Source organism: Bubalus bubalis, chromosome 10 (genome assembly GCF_019923935.1).
Source record: "Bubalus bubalis isolate 160015118507 breed Murrah chromosome 10, NDDB_SH_1, whole genome shotgun sequence".
Classification (NCBI taxonomy): Eukaryota; Metazoa; Chordata; class Mammalia; order Artiodactyla; family Bovidae; genus Bubalus; species Bubalus bubalis.
The window spans coordinates 41,625,588-41,644,155 of NC_059166.1; the positions used below are offsets into that span (position 1 = coordinate 41,625,588).

The window sequence follows — 18,568 nt, forward strand, 5'->3', positions numbered from 1 at the left end:
TTCCTACTACACTTGATAAAGACTTCAGAAAGATCATAAAAAACAAGAGATGGAAAAGTTGAAAAACAAACTAAATGAAACTGGAGGACTGAATATGAAATAGAAAAAGTAAAACATACTAGATAAAAGATCATTGTGTAGTACAGTTGTTTTTAAACATGACTGCTCATTAGAAACATCTGGAGCTCTGGAGAAAAAAGCAATGCCTGAGCATTTGTATTTTTCAAAAAATTTCAGATAATTCTGATATGCATCTGGATTTTAAAAGGTGATTATAGGTTTTTCTGTTATATCCTAGTTTTGGTGAAAATGTGGTTAGTCACTCAGTTGTGTTTGACTCTTTGCAACCCCATGGATTGTAGCCCGCCAGGCTCCTCTGTCCGTGGGATTCTCCAGGCAAGAACACTGGAGTGGGTTGCCACACCCTCCTCCAGGGTATCTTCCCAACCCAGGGATTGAACCCAGGTCTCCTGCATTGTAGGCAAGTTCGTTACCATTTGAGCCACCACAGAAGCATTTCAGTGAAAATAGAGTTTTATTCTTTTTCTGTTGACCAATCATACAATGGTATTAAGTGAGTTTACATTATTCACTAGAGTAAAAGACGTTTATCAGTTTCATAATCAATAGCCAGACAGAAAAGATAATTGTAAGCCATAATGGGAACATGATTAACATGATAATATAAAATAATTACATATAATTTGGGGAGTCTGAGAGTCATGTGGTAAGTGGAAGTGCATACATGCACATGTTTTCATCTACCCAGCCAGTCTGTGTCTTTCGGTTGATGCATTTAATCCATTTACATTTAAGGTAATTATCCATATGTATGATCCTACTACCGTTTTCTTAATTTTTAATTGTTTTGGGTTTACTTTCTGTAGGTCTTTTCCTTCTCTTGTGTTTCCTGCCTGCCTAGAGAAGTTCCTTTAGTATTTGTTGTAAAGCTGGTTTGGTGGTGCTGAACTCTCTTAACATTTGCTTGTCTGGAAGGCTTTTGATTTCTCTGTCAAACCTGAGGGAGAGTCTTGCTGGGTAGAATATACTTGACTGTAGTTTCTTCCCTTTCATCACTTTTAATATATCATGCCATTCCCTTCTGGCTTGTAGAGTTTCTGTTGAAAAATCAGCTGATAGCCTGATGGGAGTTCCTTTGTAGGTCATTTGTCATTTTCCCCGTGTTTACTATGTGTTGCATTTAATATTTTATCTGTGTCTTTAATATTTGTAAGTTTGATTACTGTATGTCTCTGTGTGTTCCTCCTTGGGTCTGTCCTGCCTGGGACTCTGTGCTTCCTGGACTTGGTTGATTATTTCCTTTTCTGTGTTCGGAAAGTTTTCAGCTATGCTCAATCATGTCTGACTGTAACCCCATCAACTGCAGCAACTAGGCTTCCCTGTCCATCACTAACTCCCAGAGCTTGCTCAAACTCATGTCCACCGAGTTGGTGATGCCATCCAACCATCTCATCCTCTGTCAACCCCTTTTCCTACCTTCAGTCTTCCACAGCATCAGGGTCTTTTCAAACGAATCAGCTCTTCCCATCAGGTGGCCAAAGTATTGGAGTTTCAGCTTCAGCATCAGTCCTTCCAATGAATATTCAGGACTCATTTCCTTTAGGATTGACTGGTTTGATCTCCTTGCAGCCCAAGGGACTCTCAAGAGTCTTCTCCAACACCACAGTTCAAAAGCATCAATTCTTTAGCACTTAGCTTTCTTTATAGTCCAACTCTCATATCCATACATGACTACTGGAAAAACCATAGCCTTGACTAGATGGACCTTTGTTGACAAAGTAATGTCTCTGCTTTTTAATAAGCTGTCTAGGTTGGTCATAACTTTTCTTCTAAGGAGCAAGCGTCTTAATTTCATGGCTACAGTCACCATCTGCATTGATTCTGGATCCCAAAGAAATAAAATCTGCCACTGTTTCCACTATTTGCCATGAAGTGGTGGGACCAGATGCCATAATCTTAGTTTTCTAAATGTTGAGTTTTAAGCCAGCTTTTTCACTCTCCTTTTTCACTTTCATCAAGAGCAGCCCACTGCAGTACTCTAAATCCCGTGGATGGAGAAGCCTGGTAGACTACAGTCCATGGGTTCGCTAAGAGTCCAATTCGACTTGAGTGACTTCACTTTCACTTTCAGTGTTGTTGAGAGATCTCTTAAGCTGTCTTCATTTCTTTTCATTCTTTTTTCTGTATTCTGTTTTACAGCAGTGATTTCCACTATTCTGTCCTCCAGGTCATTTATCTGTTCTGGTTCAGTTATTCTGCTTTTGATTCCTTCTAGTGTATTACTCATCTCTTGTTTGTTCGTTCTTTAGTTCTTCTAGGTCTTTGGTAAACATTGCTTGCTTCTTTGGTAAACATTGCTTGCGTTTTCTCAAGTCTTTTGGCTCCATTCTTTTCTCGAGATCCTGAATTGTCTTCACTATCATGATTCTGAATTCTTTTGGAAGGTTGCACCTCTCTACTTCTTTAGTTGTTTTTCTCAGGTTTTATCTTGTCCCTTCATCTGGGACATAACTTTCTGCTTTTTATCATGATTAATTTTCTCTAATTTGGTTTTTGTTTTAGCCACTGTGAGACTTGCTCCTTCTTCTGACTGCCTTCTGATGGATGAGGCTAAGAGACTTGTGTAAGCTTCCTGATGAGAGGGACTGGTGATGGGGAAAACTGGGTTTTACTCTGGTGGGCAGGACCTTGCTCAGTAAAGCTTTAATACAGTTATCCGCTGATTGGTGAGGTTGCACTCCCTGCCTTGTAGTAGTTTGGCCTGAGGCAACCCAGCCCTGGGGCCTGCAGACTCTATGGTAGGGCTAATGGCAAGCTCCAAGAGGGTTTACACCAAGGGTGACCATCCAGTGTTTGCATCCCTGTGGTGAGCCCTTGCTGACCCACATCTCCATAGGAGGCCCTCCAACACTAGCAGATAGTTTTGGTGGTTTTGTGCCCTCCAAGACTGGAGTCTATTTCCCCTAGTCCTCTAGAAGTCCTATAATCAAATCCCGCTGGCCCTCAAGGCAAGATTCCCTGTGGAGTCCCAGTTCTTTTGTCAGATCCCTAGGCTGGGAAGCCTGGGGTTAAGAACTTTCACAACAGTGCAAGAACAACTTCGGTATTCTTGTTCTCCAGTCTGTGGGTCACCCACCTGGCAGGTATGGTATTTGATTTTATTGTGATTGTATCCCTCCTGCCATCTCCTTGCGGCCTTTGTCTTTGGATGTGGGCTATCGTTTTTTGTTGGGTTCTAGCATCCTCCTCTCAATGGTTGTTCAGCAGCTAGTTGCAATTTTGGTCTTACAGAAGGAGATGAGTGCACCTCCTTCTGCTCCACCATCTTGAACTAGAATCTTTCCAGACACTCATCCGATTTCCCATTTTCCTGATGCTTCCACATCCTCGAACACATTGTAAGCTTACCCACCCCCACCACCTCAAGCCTTTACACATTTTCTTTGGAATGCTTATTCCTCTATTTTTATAAACTCAGCTTAAATGGCAGCTTCTCAGAGAGTCACCCAGATCACTCTAGTGAAGTTTCATGTGTTCATTTTCTATACCAGTGTGTTTAATTTTTGTATTTGTGGTTAATTATCTGCCTCCCAACCTACCACTCAGTGAACAAATTATATCTTCTTTTATTTCCTAATGACCTTGCTCATTAAAGGTACCTCTCATTGCAGTGATCGTCCCATAAATGGGAGCACTGTGCTTTGACATAATCAAAACCTGTATCACTTCCAAGTCTGGAATTAAAATTCCATTTCTCCAACCACAAACTTTCCAGCTCATCTGCTTGAGCTCCCTCCACTAAAAAGTATTTCTACTTCATCACAACTAACAGTTAATCCCACCACTTGATCACTCTGCCAGTTCACTCCTGTCTTTATCTGGTCTGGCTTAGAGGCTAGATTCCACTTTACAGATAGCTTCAGACCATACCCCTGCATCTCCCTTTACATCATGATCTGGAAAACCCTCAGTGTTTTCTGTCTACTATTGAGCAGTTGAATGGGAGAAAATTATTACAAAAGGCAGGTTAACAATCTCAAATAGGCCCAAAACTACCTGGCAATTTTTAAATTTTCTGAGAAAAATGCAAAAATTTGATAGGAACTTTCTCAGCTTTTCATCCCTAAATTTACAAACCCATTGATATCTGCACTCTCTTCTACTTAGGAAAAGTCAGTCCCTCCTCACTTTCTCAGAACTTTGAATTAACTATTCTTGTTTCATCAGTATTTATGCCCCTAATGGCTGCTGCTATTTAAAGAAAGGGGTGAAGGAGAGGGGTCTTTTGTTCCCATCCAACTATAACCTATTTTATTTAGTTCCCATCATAACTAATTTGAGTTACCTCCATTTTTCATGTACTAGCACCTTGTATCGGAGAAGGCAATGGCAACTCACTCCAGTACTCTTGCCTGGAGAATCCCAGGGACGGAGGAGCCTGGTGGGCTGCCGTCTATGGGGTCGCACAGAGTCAGACACGACTGAAGTGACTTAGCAGCAGCAGCAGCACTTTGTATATCCCTACAAGTTTTCTGAAATTACTTTCATTAGGATCAGCAGTCTCTTCCATGCTGTCATAGCTGTTGGTTCTTCTCATTTACTACCTCAGGAGCATTCAGTAGGGTTGATGACTTCCTCTTTAAAGTGTTTTCTTGGTTTTTTTGCATTTCCTCTTGGTTTTCTCCTTATCTTTAGCTTTTCTGGCTGCTTCATCACTGGATCCAATCCTAGTTCTCCTAGGACCTGACCTTTGGCTCCATGTGAGTCTCTACACTCTGGATGTTGCAGTCCATTCTGTGGAGTTCAGTGTTACCAGTGTGCCTGTCACACCTAAATTCATAACCCAAAGATCAAACTTTTTATAGCTTCAGGCTTTCATGTTCAGCTGTCTACATCACAGTTAAGCATGTCACGTCCAAAATCATTGTGTTCCCCGCTTTGCCTTCAACCTATTCCTCTCCCAATTCTCTCTATCCAAAGTCACTACCTAGGTTTCTCAAGTTAGGCTTTGTAGCCCCAGCTGTAACATGGCCAGTTAACAGTGTTACAGCACCCAATTTCCTTGATACCACTCATCTTCAGTTGTAATTGCTTTTTTTCTACCTTGCTGAAATCTCACCACCCATGCCACAGAAGCAACTTACAGGTTGCACAAGGGCAGAAATCTTTCTAATTAGATCACCTACCACTTTATGCCAAGTACCTAGTCCAGTACCTTGAACATAACAGAACATACTTAACAGAAGTAAAATTTTATTGAATTCTTAAATGGAAGATTATTCAAATTCTCATGGAGCTCAGAATTATACAATTATTATAATTTCCTAGTTCTAGGGATACCATAAGATTAATAAGGTGAGAATATGATACTGTATGGTCTGTAGTGAGGGGAAGCATTTAAAGGTTTAACTGAAGAAGGAGATGTTGAGGGAGGGAAAGAGAAAGCTCCAGGCTATGGGGAAATATGAAAAGCTGTGGTAAGAATAACTTGAGGAGATGGCAAAAAGCTGAAAAGAGTTTAAAGTGAACAAGGAAAGATAAGCAAGGGCCACATCACACAGTGTCTTAGACCTAATTGTATTTGACTTTATCCTCGGTTCACATTTGGGTTTCAAAACGAAACAATGAAATTCTTACAAGTTTAAAAATTCACTCTATTAGAGAGAGCATCTTACTGGGGAATTCAAGTAGACCAGTTAAGGCTTTCCAAGTCATCTGGGGGAGAGAGGATACTGTTGGTGTGGAATGGTGATGGCCGAAGGAGAAAAGTGAATGGACTTGAGAGATCTAGAATATTGGACAGGACTTAAATCATTATGAGTTATGGAAAAGGAAGAGGAAGGGAGAAGTAGAGAAGATTTCCAGGGTTTTGGCTTGAATGGTTGAAGAAATACCATTTATTCAGGTAGATGAGACTGGAAGAGGAGCAGTTTTGTGAATGGGTGATTGACTAGAGGAGTGTATACAAAAGGGCCTAGGGCTGAACTCTGAGGTGAGTTAATTGAGTATTTTAAAGTAGATTAAGAGAAATAGGAAAAATCATGAAACTAAAAGGAAGCAAGTATCCTCTGGATTTAGTAGTAAGAAAGTTAATTGGTGACCTTGGCAGTTTCGTAGCTTGACTCTGTAAAAACCTATTTTTGGAAAGTTTGGTTGTGAAGGAGAAGATAGAATGGTAGCTGGAATCCCATGGACAGAGGAGCCAGGCTGGCTACAGTGCATGGGGTCACAAAGAGTCAGACACGACTGAGGGACTGAGCACGCGCACACTGGGGAGGTACCCATTAAAGAGGCAAAAGTTGACAGATTAGTAGATGGAACCTTGCCTCAAGAATAGGTGGCCAAGGTCAGCATTACCAAATAGAAAGGACATCTAGACTAAGTCTGTTAAGTAGGAATGATGATCTAGGAAACAGCATTGCTGCCCCACAGCAAGCCTTGAAAAAGTAGGAAATCAACTTAAATGTTAGTAGAATAGGAGGAGAGGCTATATATACAAGGATTGCTGATAGAGCATTCAAAACCCAGCTAAGTTAGAACATAATCTTGCAGTATTTCCAGTAGTGCTGCTCAATTTGAATAGAGGAGGAAGAAGGAAGAGGTTGCATAGTCCCAGGACAGGTATTTCATCAGTGAGTCGATCCTGGTTAGGGTAGGAAACAAAGCTAAGAGGACAGAAGAAAATTGAACAGTCAAGGGACTGGAGGTCTTTTGGGGGGAGAGTGGGAGTGTTAGAAGACTCAATGTTTTTTATTTTTATACAGTTTAAATTTTTTTAAATTTTGGAGTATAGTTGATTAGCAGTGTGTTTCAGCTGTACAGTAAAGTGATTGAGTTGTACATATTCCCATATGCTTTTTCAGATTTTTTTCCCATTTAGGTTTTTGCAGAGTTCCAGCGCTATACAGTAGGTCCTTGTTGGTCATCTGTTTTAAATATAGCAGTGTATGCATGTCAATCCCAAACTCCCAATCTGTCCCTGCCCCTCATCTTTCCTCCACCCTGCTAACCATAAGTTCTTTCTCTAAGTCTCTGAGTCTGTTTTGTTAATAAGTTCATTTGTTTTATTATTTTTAGATTCCACAGATAATCAGTATGGGACTGGAGGTCTTAATGGTGCTGAAGAGAGGGTATTACGGGAATAAGGCTGAGAATTAGGTATGAAAGACTAGAGTGTTGAAACTTAAGATTGTAGGAGTAATGCAGTGTCTGGAAATGACCGTAGAAGTATATTACTGAATTAGAATGTCAATGAAGGCTAAATTAGAATGTTGATGAGTTGAGAAATTGAAACAGATTTTGGTCTGATTATTGGATGGACTGTACACAGAAGATGCTGTTAGTAGGAAGTGATGTAAGAGCCCGAGTCCAGTGCTGAAGTCCTGCTTTTATTAGAGATTTGGTGGGGAGCTTGCTTCCTTCCAAACTATGTGGTACATGTAGGAGTTTGGAAAATAGCTTCTTCATGGTATCATCTTGGCCCCAAATCCTTGGGAGATCCAGGTTCAGTGAAGATTCAGTTCCAGAATATAAAGATGAGCTTTGAATTCTTCAAGACCAAGGGTACAGTCTAACAGGAATCTGCTGTATCTGGCTTTCCTAGGCCTAGGCTCCATGTTCAGATCTGCCATTGATAGTAAAACAGTTATATTGTGTGTGCTTAGTCACTTAGTTGTGTCCCACTCCTTACAGCTCCCCAGACTGTAGCCCTCCAGGCTCCTCTGTCCGTGGGGATTCTCTCCAGGCAGGAATACAGGTGTGGATAGCTTCCAGGGGATCTTCTCAACCCAGGTCTCCCATATTGCAGGCAGATTCTTTACCAGTTGAGCCACCAGGGAAGCCCAAGAATACTAGCATGGGTAGCCTATCCCTTTTCCAGAGGATCTGTCCAACCCAGGAGTCAAACTGGGGTCTCCTGCATTGCAGGTGGTTTCTTTACCAGCAGAGCTACCAGGGAAGCCCAAAACAGTTGTATTATTTGACTATGTGCCAGGCACTGTGCTAAGAATTTTCCTTGTATGTTCGTTTATTCTTTTACCAACTCAAAGAGTTTGGTGCTCTCATTCTCATTTTAAGATGAGGAAGTCTAGGTGTCTTGCTTAATGATTTCATGGCTAGTATGTGGCAGAGCTGAGAGCTGAAAATAGGCAGACTGACTCCAGAGTTTGCGTATCCCTTGATTTGGAGAACAGGCTGACAGCTTGCTCAGTGTCTTTAGCTGAAATGATGCTGTGAAAATTGTCCTGGTAGCTGGAGGGAATTTTAGGAATCAGTATTAGGAGATGATTTGTAAATGATAACTCTTTTAGGGCTTCCCTGGTGGCTTAGCTGGTAAAGAATCTGCCTGTAATGTGGGAGACCTGGATTTGATCCCTGGATTGGGAAGATCCCCTAGAGAAGGGAATGGCTACCCACTCCAGTATTCTGATGTGGAGCATTCCCAAGACTATATAGTTCCTTGGGGTCACACAGAGTTGGACATGACTGAGCAACTTTCACTATTTTAAGATCCACATCTAAATTTTTTGGTCTGTAGTTTAATAGTGATTCCAAAGGAGGGGAAACCCTTTCTGGAACCCAGTCTAGAGTCGTGACAGAGGTGGCAGTGATCATGAAAGTAGGGAACCTGGAGGAGCAGAGGACCCCCATTAGAGGTCTGCACTTGGAAACCAAAGAAGCTAAGAGAGAAGGAAGTGAGAAGCAGCTCTGGAGGACTGGAGTGGACTCTGTCTCACTCTCCACTCTAGTTAGCATATGTTGGAAGCCCTATACTTGAAACTGTAGTCCGGAGTTTTGTTCGCTGCCACCTTGACTACCAGGTTCTTGTGTGTTCCACAGAATAGCTGTGGGCACAGCAAAAGAACATTCATCCTGCGTGCCCCAAAAGCTTTAGTGCTGCCAGTCTTGGGCCCCCCAAATGTCCCTGTTCCACAGGAGAGGTTGGAGAAGAGGAACCAGAAATAAGGGTCGTAACAGTAACCCTCATGTGCCAAGGTCCCTGTGAAGCAATGAGGTGTTAAAGTTGCAGGGGGTTTAAGGACACAGGGTGGGTTTCAAACTATTCAGGAACAGATCACACCGGGAATAATTCTTAGGAATCAGGTACCTAGGAGTCATTCTGACCAGGGGTTGGCCCCTCTTTCTTACCAAATCATAGTCCTTTCTTTTATACAGAGGCTTCACAGTGTTCATCAACACCTAGACACTTAGGGATGGAAAGGGGATTGGGGTTTTATAGTCTTACATGTTTCCAGAACACTTCTGTAATCAGTACAACCCAGATGTTCAAACAACTGAGTCATTTTGGCAATTCTTGCTTGTTTTCTCCAACCCTCCAGAAAACCACTTAGCTGGTAAACTCATTGTCTTTCCTTACTTGAAAATTTCAAAAGCATCCTTAATGTATTTATTAAACCTGTTAACACTTAACAGCTACTTTAAACTGGAGCATATCAAAGTTTTTTTTCTCAAGTTTATCTGCCCTCAAATGGAAATTTTCTAATCCATGATGGTGGTTGGGTGGTATTCTAGCCTGAGTTACACAATTTAAAATGTAATTCTCAACCACAGGAAAGTTAGCAACCTTGTTTTATGGAAAGTTCTTGTTGATGATATGGGAGGCAGTGCAATATTTTAGTAATACAAATGTTTCAAGTCAAATGCCATCGCATATGTTGGTGTCTTACACTTCAAAAATAGTTTTTTGAAAAAAATGTAGTCTACATGTTACCAGTATAAAACAAGAAACTAAAGCAATTCTAGTTTCTTCCAACAAAACCTTGATCCCACACCAGTCCTCCAGCCAAAGTAGATGAGCCAGAAGTATGAAAGGCAACAGTTGCTCTGCTAGAAGTGAGGCAATCAAAAACATCCAGAATGTTCTGTGTGATGATGGTGTGCGCCTTTCCAACCCAGAATAATGGTTGTGTGTAGTCATTGAGCTTTCACCTTGTGTTATTGCTCAAGTCTGGCTCTATCTAAGTGAACAGTGGATAATAATTAATAAACAGTCATGTCAGACACTGTTTGAGTTTCTGACATGCTCTGTTGCTCGGTAGTGTCTGACTCTTTGCAACCCCATGGACTGTATCCCACCAGGCTCCTGCACGCATAGGATTTCCCAGGCAAGAATACTGGAGTAGGGTGCCATTTCCTACTCCAGGGGATCTTGCCAACCCAGGGATCAAACCCCTGTCTCTTGCATCTCCTACATTGGCAGACATTCTTTACCACAAGCGCCACCTGAGCCCAAAGCTCCTGACAATGTCCACTCATTTAATCACAACCATAGGAAGAAGCTGGCATTGGACATAATCGTCACAGTTTTTATTTGTGTCACCGCCATACTCATCTCTTCCAGGAGACCTGTGTGTTCTTACTGAGGTTACCAATCCTAGAATACTGCTTGAAGGGAACTTAGATAGTAGTTATAATAGTATGCATGTGCATGTACACACACGTTTGTATGAATACCTTCAAGAGAGAAAGCAGACATCGCAGTAGATTTTATAATCCTGTCAGAATGGGAAGAGAGACCTTGCCACCGTTTGATTTGGTAAAAATCTGTATTTAAACACTGTTACCACCTTGCTTTCCCATCTTTATATGAGGCGATGTTCATATTGTCTTCCCAGAATACGATACACACACACCTTTTCCGCAATCACGTATGCATGTTGCAGTTCATCAGTACGTAGGTGGTTTATGCGCACTTGTCTCTGTGCAGGTTTAGCTACCAGCACCTCTCTCTCTGACTTAAAGTTTGTAAGCCTTTGCTGAAATGAAGTTGGTCTGGAGGTGAAATTTGCGGTGCAGCTCGTTTACATGCATATAAATACATCTAAAGTGGATGTGCCTGTGTAAAGTCACGGATACCAGAGGCCTTACCGTGTGTGCTGGTCAGACGCTGAGCTGCACGAGAGTGAGAGGCCACAAGATGGCAAGCTAACACTGGAAAGCACGTGTGCAGTTAGGGTCCCAAAACTGAACGAGAAATTACATTTTCATTGTTTTTATTTCTTTTTATTTCTACTTTGTAAAGGGCGTGGGCTGATATGTGGTGGTCATTTACATTTTTGAATACTTACGATTGGAATAACTATTGAAACAGTTTTAAAAATTGGGAGTGACTATAATAGATTGGCTGTTGATTCATTTTAGGATAAGTAGGCCACGGTTTACAGTAGAAACAGACTAGAGTCACCTTGCATGGATTATGCGTATTTTTAACTTTTCCCAGAGTACCAGTCAAAAAGTCTTGTTTTGATAAAAAGATCGTGCTTCGTGTATATGTAAGGGAGACTTGGAAATGGCAACTGAGCATGTTGCCATTCCCAACAAAATCAGAATCATCAAAATCAGAATTCGTTGCCTAACAAAGTAGAAAAACAAAAATAACTGGATGTAGCACAGTTTGTTACATGGAATACCAACATTCCAAAGATCTTTGAAACTTTGTACAGGAAGATTCTGGAAGGCTAGATTTGGAGTTTTAAAAAATCGAATTCTTGCTCTGTCATTTCATTTAACATTAGGCAAGTCACTTTATAATTCTGAGTTGTCATTTTTTCATTTGTAAGTATTTTTAAGATTTCCTCTGATTCCAGAATGCTATAATTTTTTTTTTTAGTTTATACAATGTAGATATGCTGTGAATTTCATGAATACATTAATTGATGCCAGCAACTACTATGGATTAAGCCCTTAAGGTATGATGATGAAGGCCTTGATTTTTGCATGCATTCAGTATACTTATAATTTGGAGTGGGGTTAAGAAAACAAGCAAATAATATAGGAAGAAGTGATATAATAAAGCCATGTGCTAATTACAATATCTAACACTTTAAAAAGTAATGTCTATATGCTGATGCTTCACATGGATCATCTCATTTAATTTGTTCAACAACCCTATGAGATAGGTATTATCTATCCCCATTTTACAGCAAAAATTTGCTCTCTAGTAGAAATACTTGATCTAAGCTTTGAAATGAGAAGTTCTCAAGCTGGAGAAAAGAAGAATGGAATAATACAAAATATTGATTACCTTACATGTCACTATAATATAGCCATGATTTTAAAAAAGATAAATCTTATAATCATTTCTGTGGAACTTCCTAAATTGTTTGTTATACAAGGAGGTCTTGTTATTGTACATGTCATTTCTTTTTTAAGGTGATTCTCTTAATTATCAGAGATCTTTCTACGATATCAGGTTTATGTAGTAATATAATCAGTATAATGTCTCACTTTGCATCCACACAATATATGTTCTAGGTACAAGAACCACAATCTGGACCTTGGGGAATTCAAAGGAAATATTGAACTCATCTAGCTATACCTTCCATTCAGTCCAGCATTATTCTTGATCATCTCTTTCAGTGTTATTTAGGAATCTCAGTGCTTTATCAGGCAATCATTTAAATATCAGGCAGTTCAAATCAATAGAATGTTTCTATATTAGGTAAAAATCTTTATGATGTTCACCCATTGGTCCTGGTTCTCAAATCTTGGAACATGAAATAAGCAATTTGTCTTCCAGGCATTGGGAAAGTCAATCCCTATCATGTTTCATTTCTGTCATTCTGTATATTGGTCATTTCTTCTGTCTTCAGTAGATGGAAGCATGCCTTCTCTGTCTTCATCCTAATCACTAACATGAATGTAGTCAGGAACTGTTTTTGTCTGTAAATAAAAGAGGCTAACAAGTCAGTGACTTCCATAAGGTGGAAGTTAAGTTCTCTCTCACATAACAACAAAAATAAAAGCATGGAGGGACTTCTCTGGTGGTCCAGTGGTTAAGAATCTGCCCTCCAATGCAAGGGAAGTGGGTTTGATCCGTGCTCGGGAAAAGAAGATCCCACATGGCACAGAGCAGCTAAACCCACACACTTTGGAGCCCATGGGCTGCAACAAAGACCTCCCATGCTGCAACTAAGACCCCAAGCAGCCAAAATAAATAATAAAATATTATAATAATAAAATCATAGAGACAAGTGGTGCAGAGCTGATGGCAATTCCATATTGCATCATCAGTGTCCCGGGAGCTGTCTTTCTACTCCTTTATCCATAAGGTCCATAAGCAGCTCCAACTATGATGTCTCAGGCAGAAAGAGGATGGGGAACAAAAAACATGCAAGGTAGTTCAGCCCCACTATTTAACTCTTCCCCAAAGCATCAGTCACAATATCTTGTTTTGACAAAAAGGTTCTCACCCTGCTAACTCTGCATGCAAAGGAGACTTGGAGATGTGCTTTTCCTTTTTTTAAGCAGGGAACGTTGGCATCCCCAGCAAAATCAGAATTCTTTTAGATGGAGAGGAATAAATAGATGGAAGAGGCAAGAGGAACACATTTTTTTCCCCCAGAAACACTGTGCTTCTCAGTACCATGGACCTAAAAAGCTGTGGCAATACAAAGATGTGAATAGATGAATAAGATAAGATTCTCAACCTTGGTCACAGTAACGTCATCATCAAATTAATGTGATTAGGAGCAGTCTTCTCTAGGAAGATTGGCTTATCAGGTTTGCTAATCTACAGAAAGTCAAGTCTCAAGTTACTGTACTTTCCTTTGAGATACTTTTTAATTGAAGTCACTTGGCTAACCTGATGATTCATACTTCTTTTAGTAATGAGATTGATCATCAATTTAGTTAATGACATTTTTATAGCAAGAATGTGGAAATTGTGTTGCTTATTACTTATCACTAAAAATTAATTTAAAAATTTGTCTCTTCTGCCTCACTCTACTGCAGTTTTAACAGTGACCTTTTCCTAAGGGTCAGGACCCTGCAGTCCACTTCTTCAACATCCTGTTACTCTGCACAGACAAGTAGAGTCTGCCTCGATTCTATACCATAGTTGTCCTATCAATCTCTACTCTGATAGAAGGCATTAATGTCTGAAAAAATTTTAAGATAAAAATAAGTTAACAAATTACATATATTACTTTGATCTGAACATGTTTTCTTTTTCCTTTTAATAGAACATTAGATCTCCATAGCGGGGGAAGGATCTAATACTTCACCTGTAAGTACAGGGACTGTTGACTTACGCACTCATTTCCCTTTGCTTTCAGACACAATGTGTGGGTACATTATAGAATTATGAAAGTTCATCTTTGTCTTCTCAGAGTCAGAAAGTTGTTTACTAGACCCTCTGGCACAAGAAGGACTTCCCTGGTGGCTCAGAAGGTAAAGAATCTGCCTGCAATGCAGGCGACCTGGGTTAGATCCCTGGGTTGGGAAGATCCCCTGGAGAAGGCAATGGCTGCCCACACCAGTATTCTTGCCTGGAGAATTCCATGGACAGAGGAGCTTGGCAGGCAGGATAGCTCTGTGGAAAATTCTCAGAACTCACCACAATCACCAATACCTTTTATAGCTGAAGGAAGATTTGCTTTGGAGAGAAGACCCAAATTTATACTGAAGAAAGCTGCTGGCAGGTCTCTTCCACACCTCCCTTGGGCCTCTTGTTTATGCTGTCATACTAAATATACAAATAAAATGTAAACTACGGATGAATTCAATCAGTGTTTATGGAAAGTGTTACATACCTGTGATGGGATATGAGCTAGAAATATTTTGAGATGGGGCTCTTTGGGGTTTTCAATTGCTTTGCTTATTAAAAACTTAAAAGCAAAAGTACATGCCAAACAATGAAAAGATTTATAAAGAAAAAGTTCATCTCTCCTCTTATTGTGACCGTGTTGACATCCTTCTCGTTCTTTCTTCCTATTGACAAAAATTCTATACATACATGTGTCAAAGTTAGAATGCTTGAAGCCTAAAAAGGAAAGGCTGATACGAGTCATACCTCTTTTTTCTAGTATACAGGGAAGAAGTTTTTGAAGAACATGAATTTTATTAGGACTCTTTTAGTTGCAAGATCTAGAAACTTAATTTAAACCAATTTAAACAAAAATGGGGTCTTACCTTCCATGTAAGTAAACTAGAAAGGGTAGGGTGGAGCCAGTGTCAGGGACAGCAGGATTGAAGAATCAACATCCTCAGGTCTTTGCCTTTCCCCCACCTCCTCTCGAGTCTGCAGTCTGTCTGAAGAAAGCTGGCTTAATTTCCTTGGAAAGACGGGAACCATAACCACTTGCATGCCTAGACATTCTTTCATCCAAGAACTTGAAAAAAAAATTTTTTTTCCCTCCAGCTCCAATTAGAAGAAACCCTGTGGCCAGGGGCAAAATCTGTAACCAGAAAGATTTTTGCAGAAAAGTACAAGGAAGACAAAATCGTTGCAAATCAAGAATGAAAGTGAAAAGTGTTAGTTGCTCAGTTGCATCCAACTCTTTCGGACCCCATGGATTGTAGCCTGCCAGGCTCCTCTGTCTGTGGAATTATCCCAGGCAAGAATACTGGAGTGGGTAGCCATTCCCTTCTCCAGAGGATCTTCGAAATCCAGGGATTGAACCCACATCTCCTGCATCATAGGCATATTATTTACCTTCTGAGTCACCAAGAAATGGCTTGAATTAAATCTGTTTACTGATCTGGAAGCCTGGTGTGGTGAGCAGGTGGTTTAAGGGAGACCTATGGAGAAGGCAATGGCACCCCACTCCAGTACTTTTGCCTGGAAAATCCCATGGATGGAGGAGCCTGGTAGGTAGGCTGCAGTCCATGGGGTTGCTAAGAGTCGGACACGCCTGAGCGACTTCACTTTCACTTTTCACTTTCATGCATTGGAGGAGGAAATGGCAACCCACTCCAGTGTTCTTGCCTGGAGAATCCCAGGGACAGGGGAGCCTGGTGGGCTGCCGTCTATGGGGTCACACAGAGTCGGACACGACTGAAGCAACTTAGCAGCAGCAGCATGGTGATTTTTAACTCTGCTTTTACTAGATGAGTGTCTCTGAAAAAGGCAACTGCGTTTTGGGATCTCACTTTCTTCTCTGTCTGCTTCCTGGGCACCAGAAGCATACAGGGGGTTAAGTGAGGTGGTACATTAATAAATACAGGACACAGGTGTGAAATACTCCATGGCACTTTCGCCTCCACCCTCATTAATAGAAGCGGAAATTTTCTTGAGATGGGAATTATGTATCTCTAAAGATGCACAACACAGTCTTCTATTAATTGTTGCTCAATAAATATCAATGTATCCATAAGCGAAAGAATAAAGAAGGCAAAATTTAACTGCCAGTTTTTCTCAAATGCTTTGAGTCTTCACTGACACCCAGACAGCTTCCAGAATGTTTGTATAGGAAACTCATTTTGTAAATTAAGCTTTAGAGGAAAAAATTATCCCCCTTTGTATCTAAACAACTTCACGCATGGCCTTTGCTTCCATTAGCTTTAACTCTTCTCCGTATGCAAAATGGAAAAGCACAAATGTACATATGTTTTCAGTCCTTTTAGCTTGAGCAGAGCTTGTCAGGTGAAGAGGCTGAGGTCCCCAAAGACATTTTGACAGCAAATTCATCCTCAGACTGAAAAATTCCCTGACCTCCCTCCCAGTTCTGTACACAGAACCCTATTTTCTAGATTCCATGCCATGATCAGGGCCTCCAAAACCTTAAACCTCTGTTAACTGCAGATATATTCCTACAGGAATATATATGTGTGTGTTACCTGCATTCAGTGTAAGGCTTTCAGTGGTTACCTGCATTTGTGATGGCTACCTGCTTTCCATATCACAAGGTGAAGTAAACTGGATATAAGTGCCTGAGTCCAGCAGTGACCTGTGGAATAAACTTGGAGGAAGGGGGACCACAAAGTTCACATCCTCTCTGCTCTCCAAGACAAGTCTTTAAGACAGATTACAACTGTTGTTGGTGGCATGATCTGTGGGCTACATAATGACACAACCTTTGTTACACATGAATTGTAATGAGACAGTTTAGGTTAAAGGAGGGAAGGCCAGGGAAGACATGACATAATCAGTTTTTGTTAAAATTACATTTTTATGCACTGACTTTTTGTTTAAAAAAGTCCCAGCTGAGAAGTATTATTTCTGAGCTATCTTTACCAGGCAGGGTTGCAAATCCTATTCTAAAATTGTCAGAACAAGTTTTATGTCACAGAATAATCATGCCCAGTGTGGCCAAGTAGTGACATCAATGACAGCCAAGTAACACCACAAAGTCACTTCATTTTTATTCTGGAGAAATGCACATGTGTTAGCATATTAAATCCAAAAAAAGTAGGAAAGTGAAAGCGATAGTCTTCAAATCAAGTAATAATAAACATCTTTTTTTTAACATTTTTTTACACTAACATAACAGCATAGTACACTGTTACTGTCTATCCTAGAGGGAGATGTACCAGCAAATTGTAGGCAAACCATGACCCTTGTGAATTCCTGCTTGTAGAAAGGTCCAACAATATGGAAATTTACAAAATCGTTGAGTGTTCTATGGTTTAAGATAAGTGTTCAGAAATTATCAGGTGGGTGTATTTTTTTCCTGGGTTCTGCTCCCCATCCACGTGGGACCTACCTCCCTCGTGACTACAGTGCCCTTTGCATATGTCTGCTAGTTCAGGCTCAAGTGGACTATCCCCCAGGAATATTTGTATTTAAGTTGCCTTGCATGCATGCTCAGTCATGTCCAACTCTTTGCAACCCTACTGACTGTAGCCTGCCAGGCTCCTTTGTCCATAGGATTCTCCAGGCAAGAATACTGAAATGGGTTGTCCTTTCCTTCTCCAGGGGGTCTTCCCCACCCAGGGATCGAACCCAGGTCTCCTGCATTGGCAGGTAGATTCTTTATCATCAGAGCCACCTGGGAAGTTGGAGACCAATAAATGATGGCTTTCTTCCCTTTCCCCTAGTCCACTTCTATCCAGAGACACCTATACTGCAAAGTGTCCTGGACTGAACTTTCTCACGGAATGTGCTCCTGTGTGCCCCTGGCTCGGCTGCTATTCCACCCTCATCACGGTCTTTCTCCACAGAGACTGAGCAGGGCTGAGTGAGGGGAGCCTTGGCTGCAACTTGAGAAAGATCGCCAGTGCCTCCATGGTTGCTTGGAGGCCGTCACATTTGTCAGAAGTGTCACTTTTTATGTTTTCCAGTTGATAGATCTAAGTGCTTAGAAGAATGTTGTTGGATTTCTTCAAACTAATTTGCAGTTAACTATTCAAACACAACTCATGTAGCCTCATGAACCCTACAACCAACCAATGAGACCTCTGTTTAGTATATACAACTGAGCATGAAAATTTTTAAGAATTTCTCCCAAATGACATTAAAGTTGACACACTTTGTTTGCCAAGGAAGCCTGCTACTGCTAAGTCACTTCAGTCGTGCCCGACTCTGTGCGACCCCATAGACGGCAGCCCACAAGGCTCCCCTGTCCCTGGGATTCTCCAGGCAAGAACACTGGAGTGGGTTGCCATTTCCTTCTCCAATGCATGAAAGTGAAAAGTGAAAGTGAAGTCGCTCAGTCGTGTCTGACCCTCAGCAACCCCATGGACTGCAGCCTTCCAGGCTCCTCCATCCATGGGATTTTCCAGGCAAGAGTACTGGAGTGGGGTGCCATCGCCTTCTCCGCCAAGGAAGCCTAGTTCTTGCTTAAGGGAGATGCAGGCTTTGCTTTGT

General features: G+C 41.0%; 1 long non-coding RNA gene across 1 annotated transcript; it reads left to right on the plus strand.

Annotated features, from left to right (window-relative positions):
- Positions 1-7,908: 7,908 nt before the first annotated feature.
- LOC102389013 lies at positions 7,909-15,682 on the plus strand. The gene is made up of 3 exons (XR_003111936.3): positions 7,909-11,729; positions 14,004-14,047; positions 14,151-15,682. It is a non-coding gene; the product is annotated as an uncharacterized LOC102389013 (long non-coding RNA).
- Positions 15,683-18,568: the final 2,886 nt, after the last annotated feature.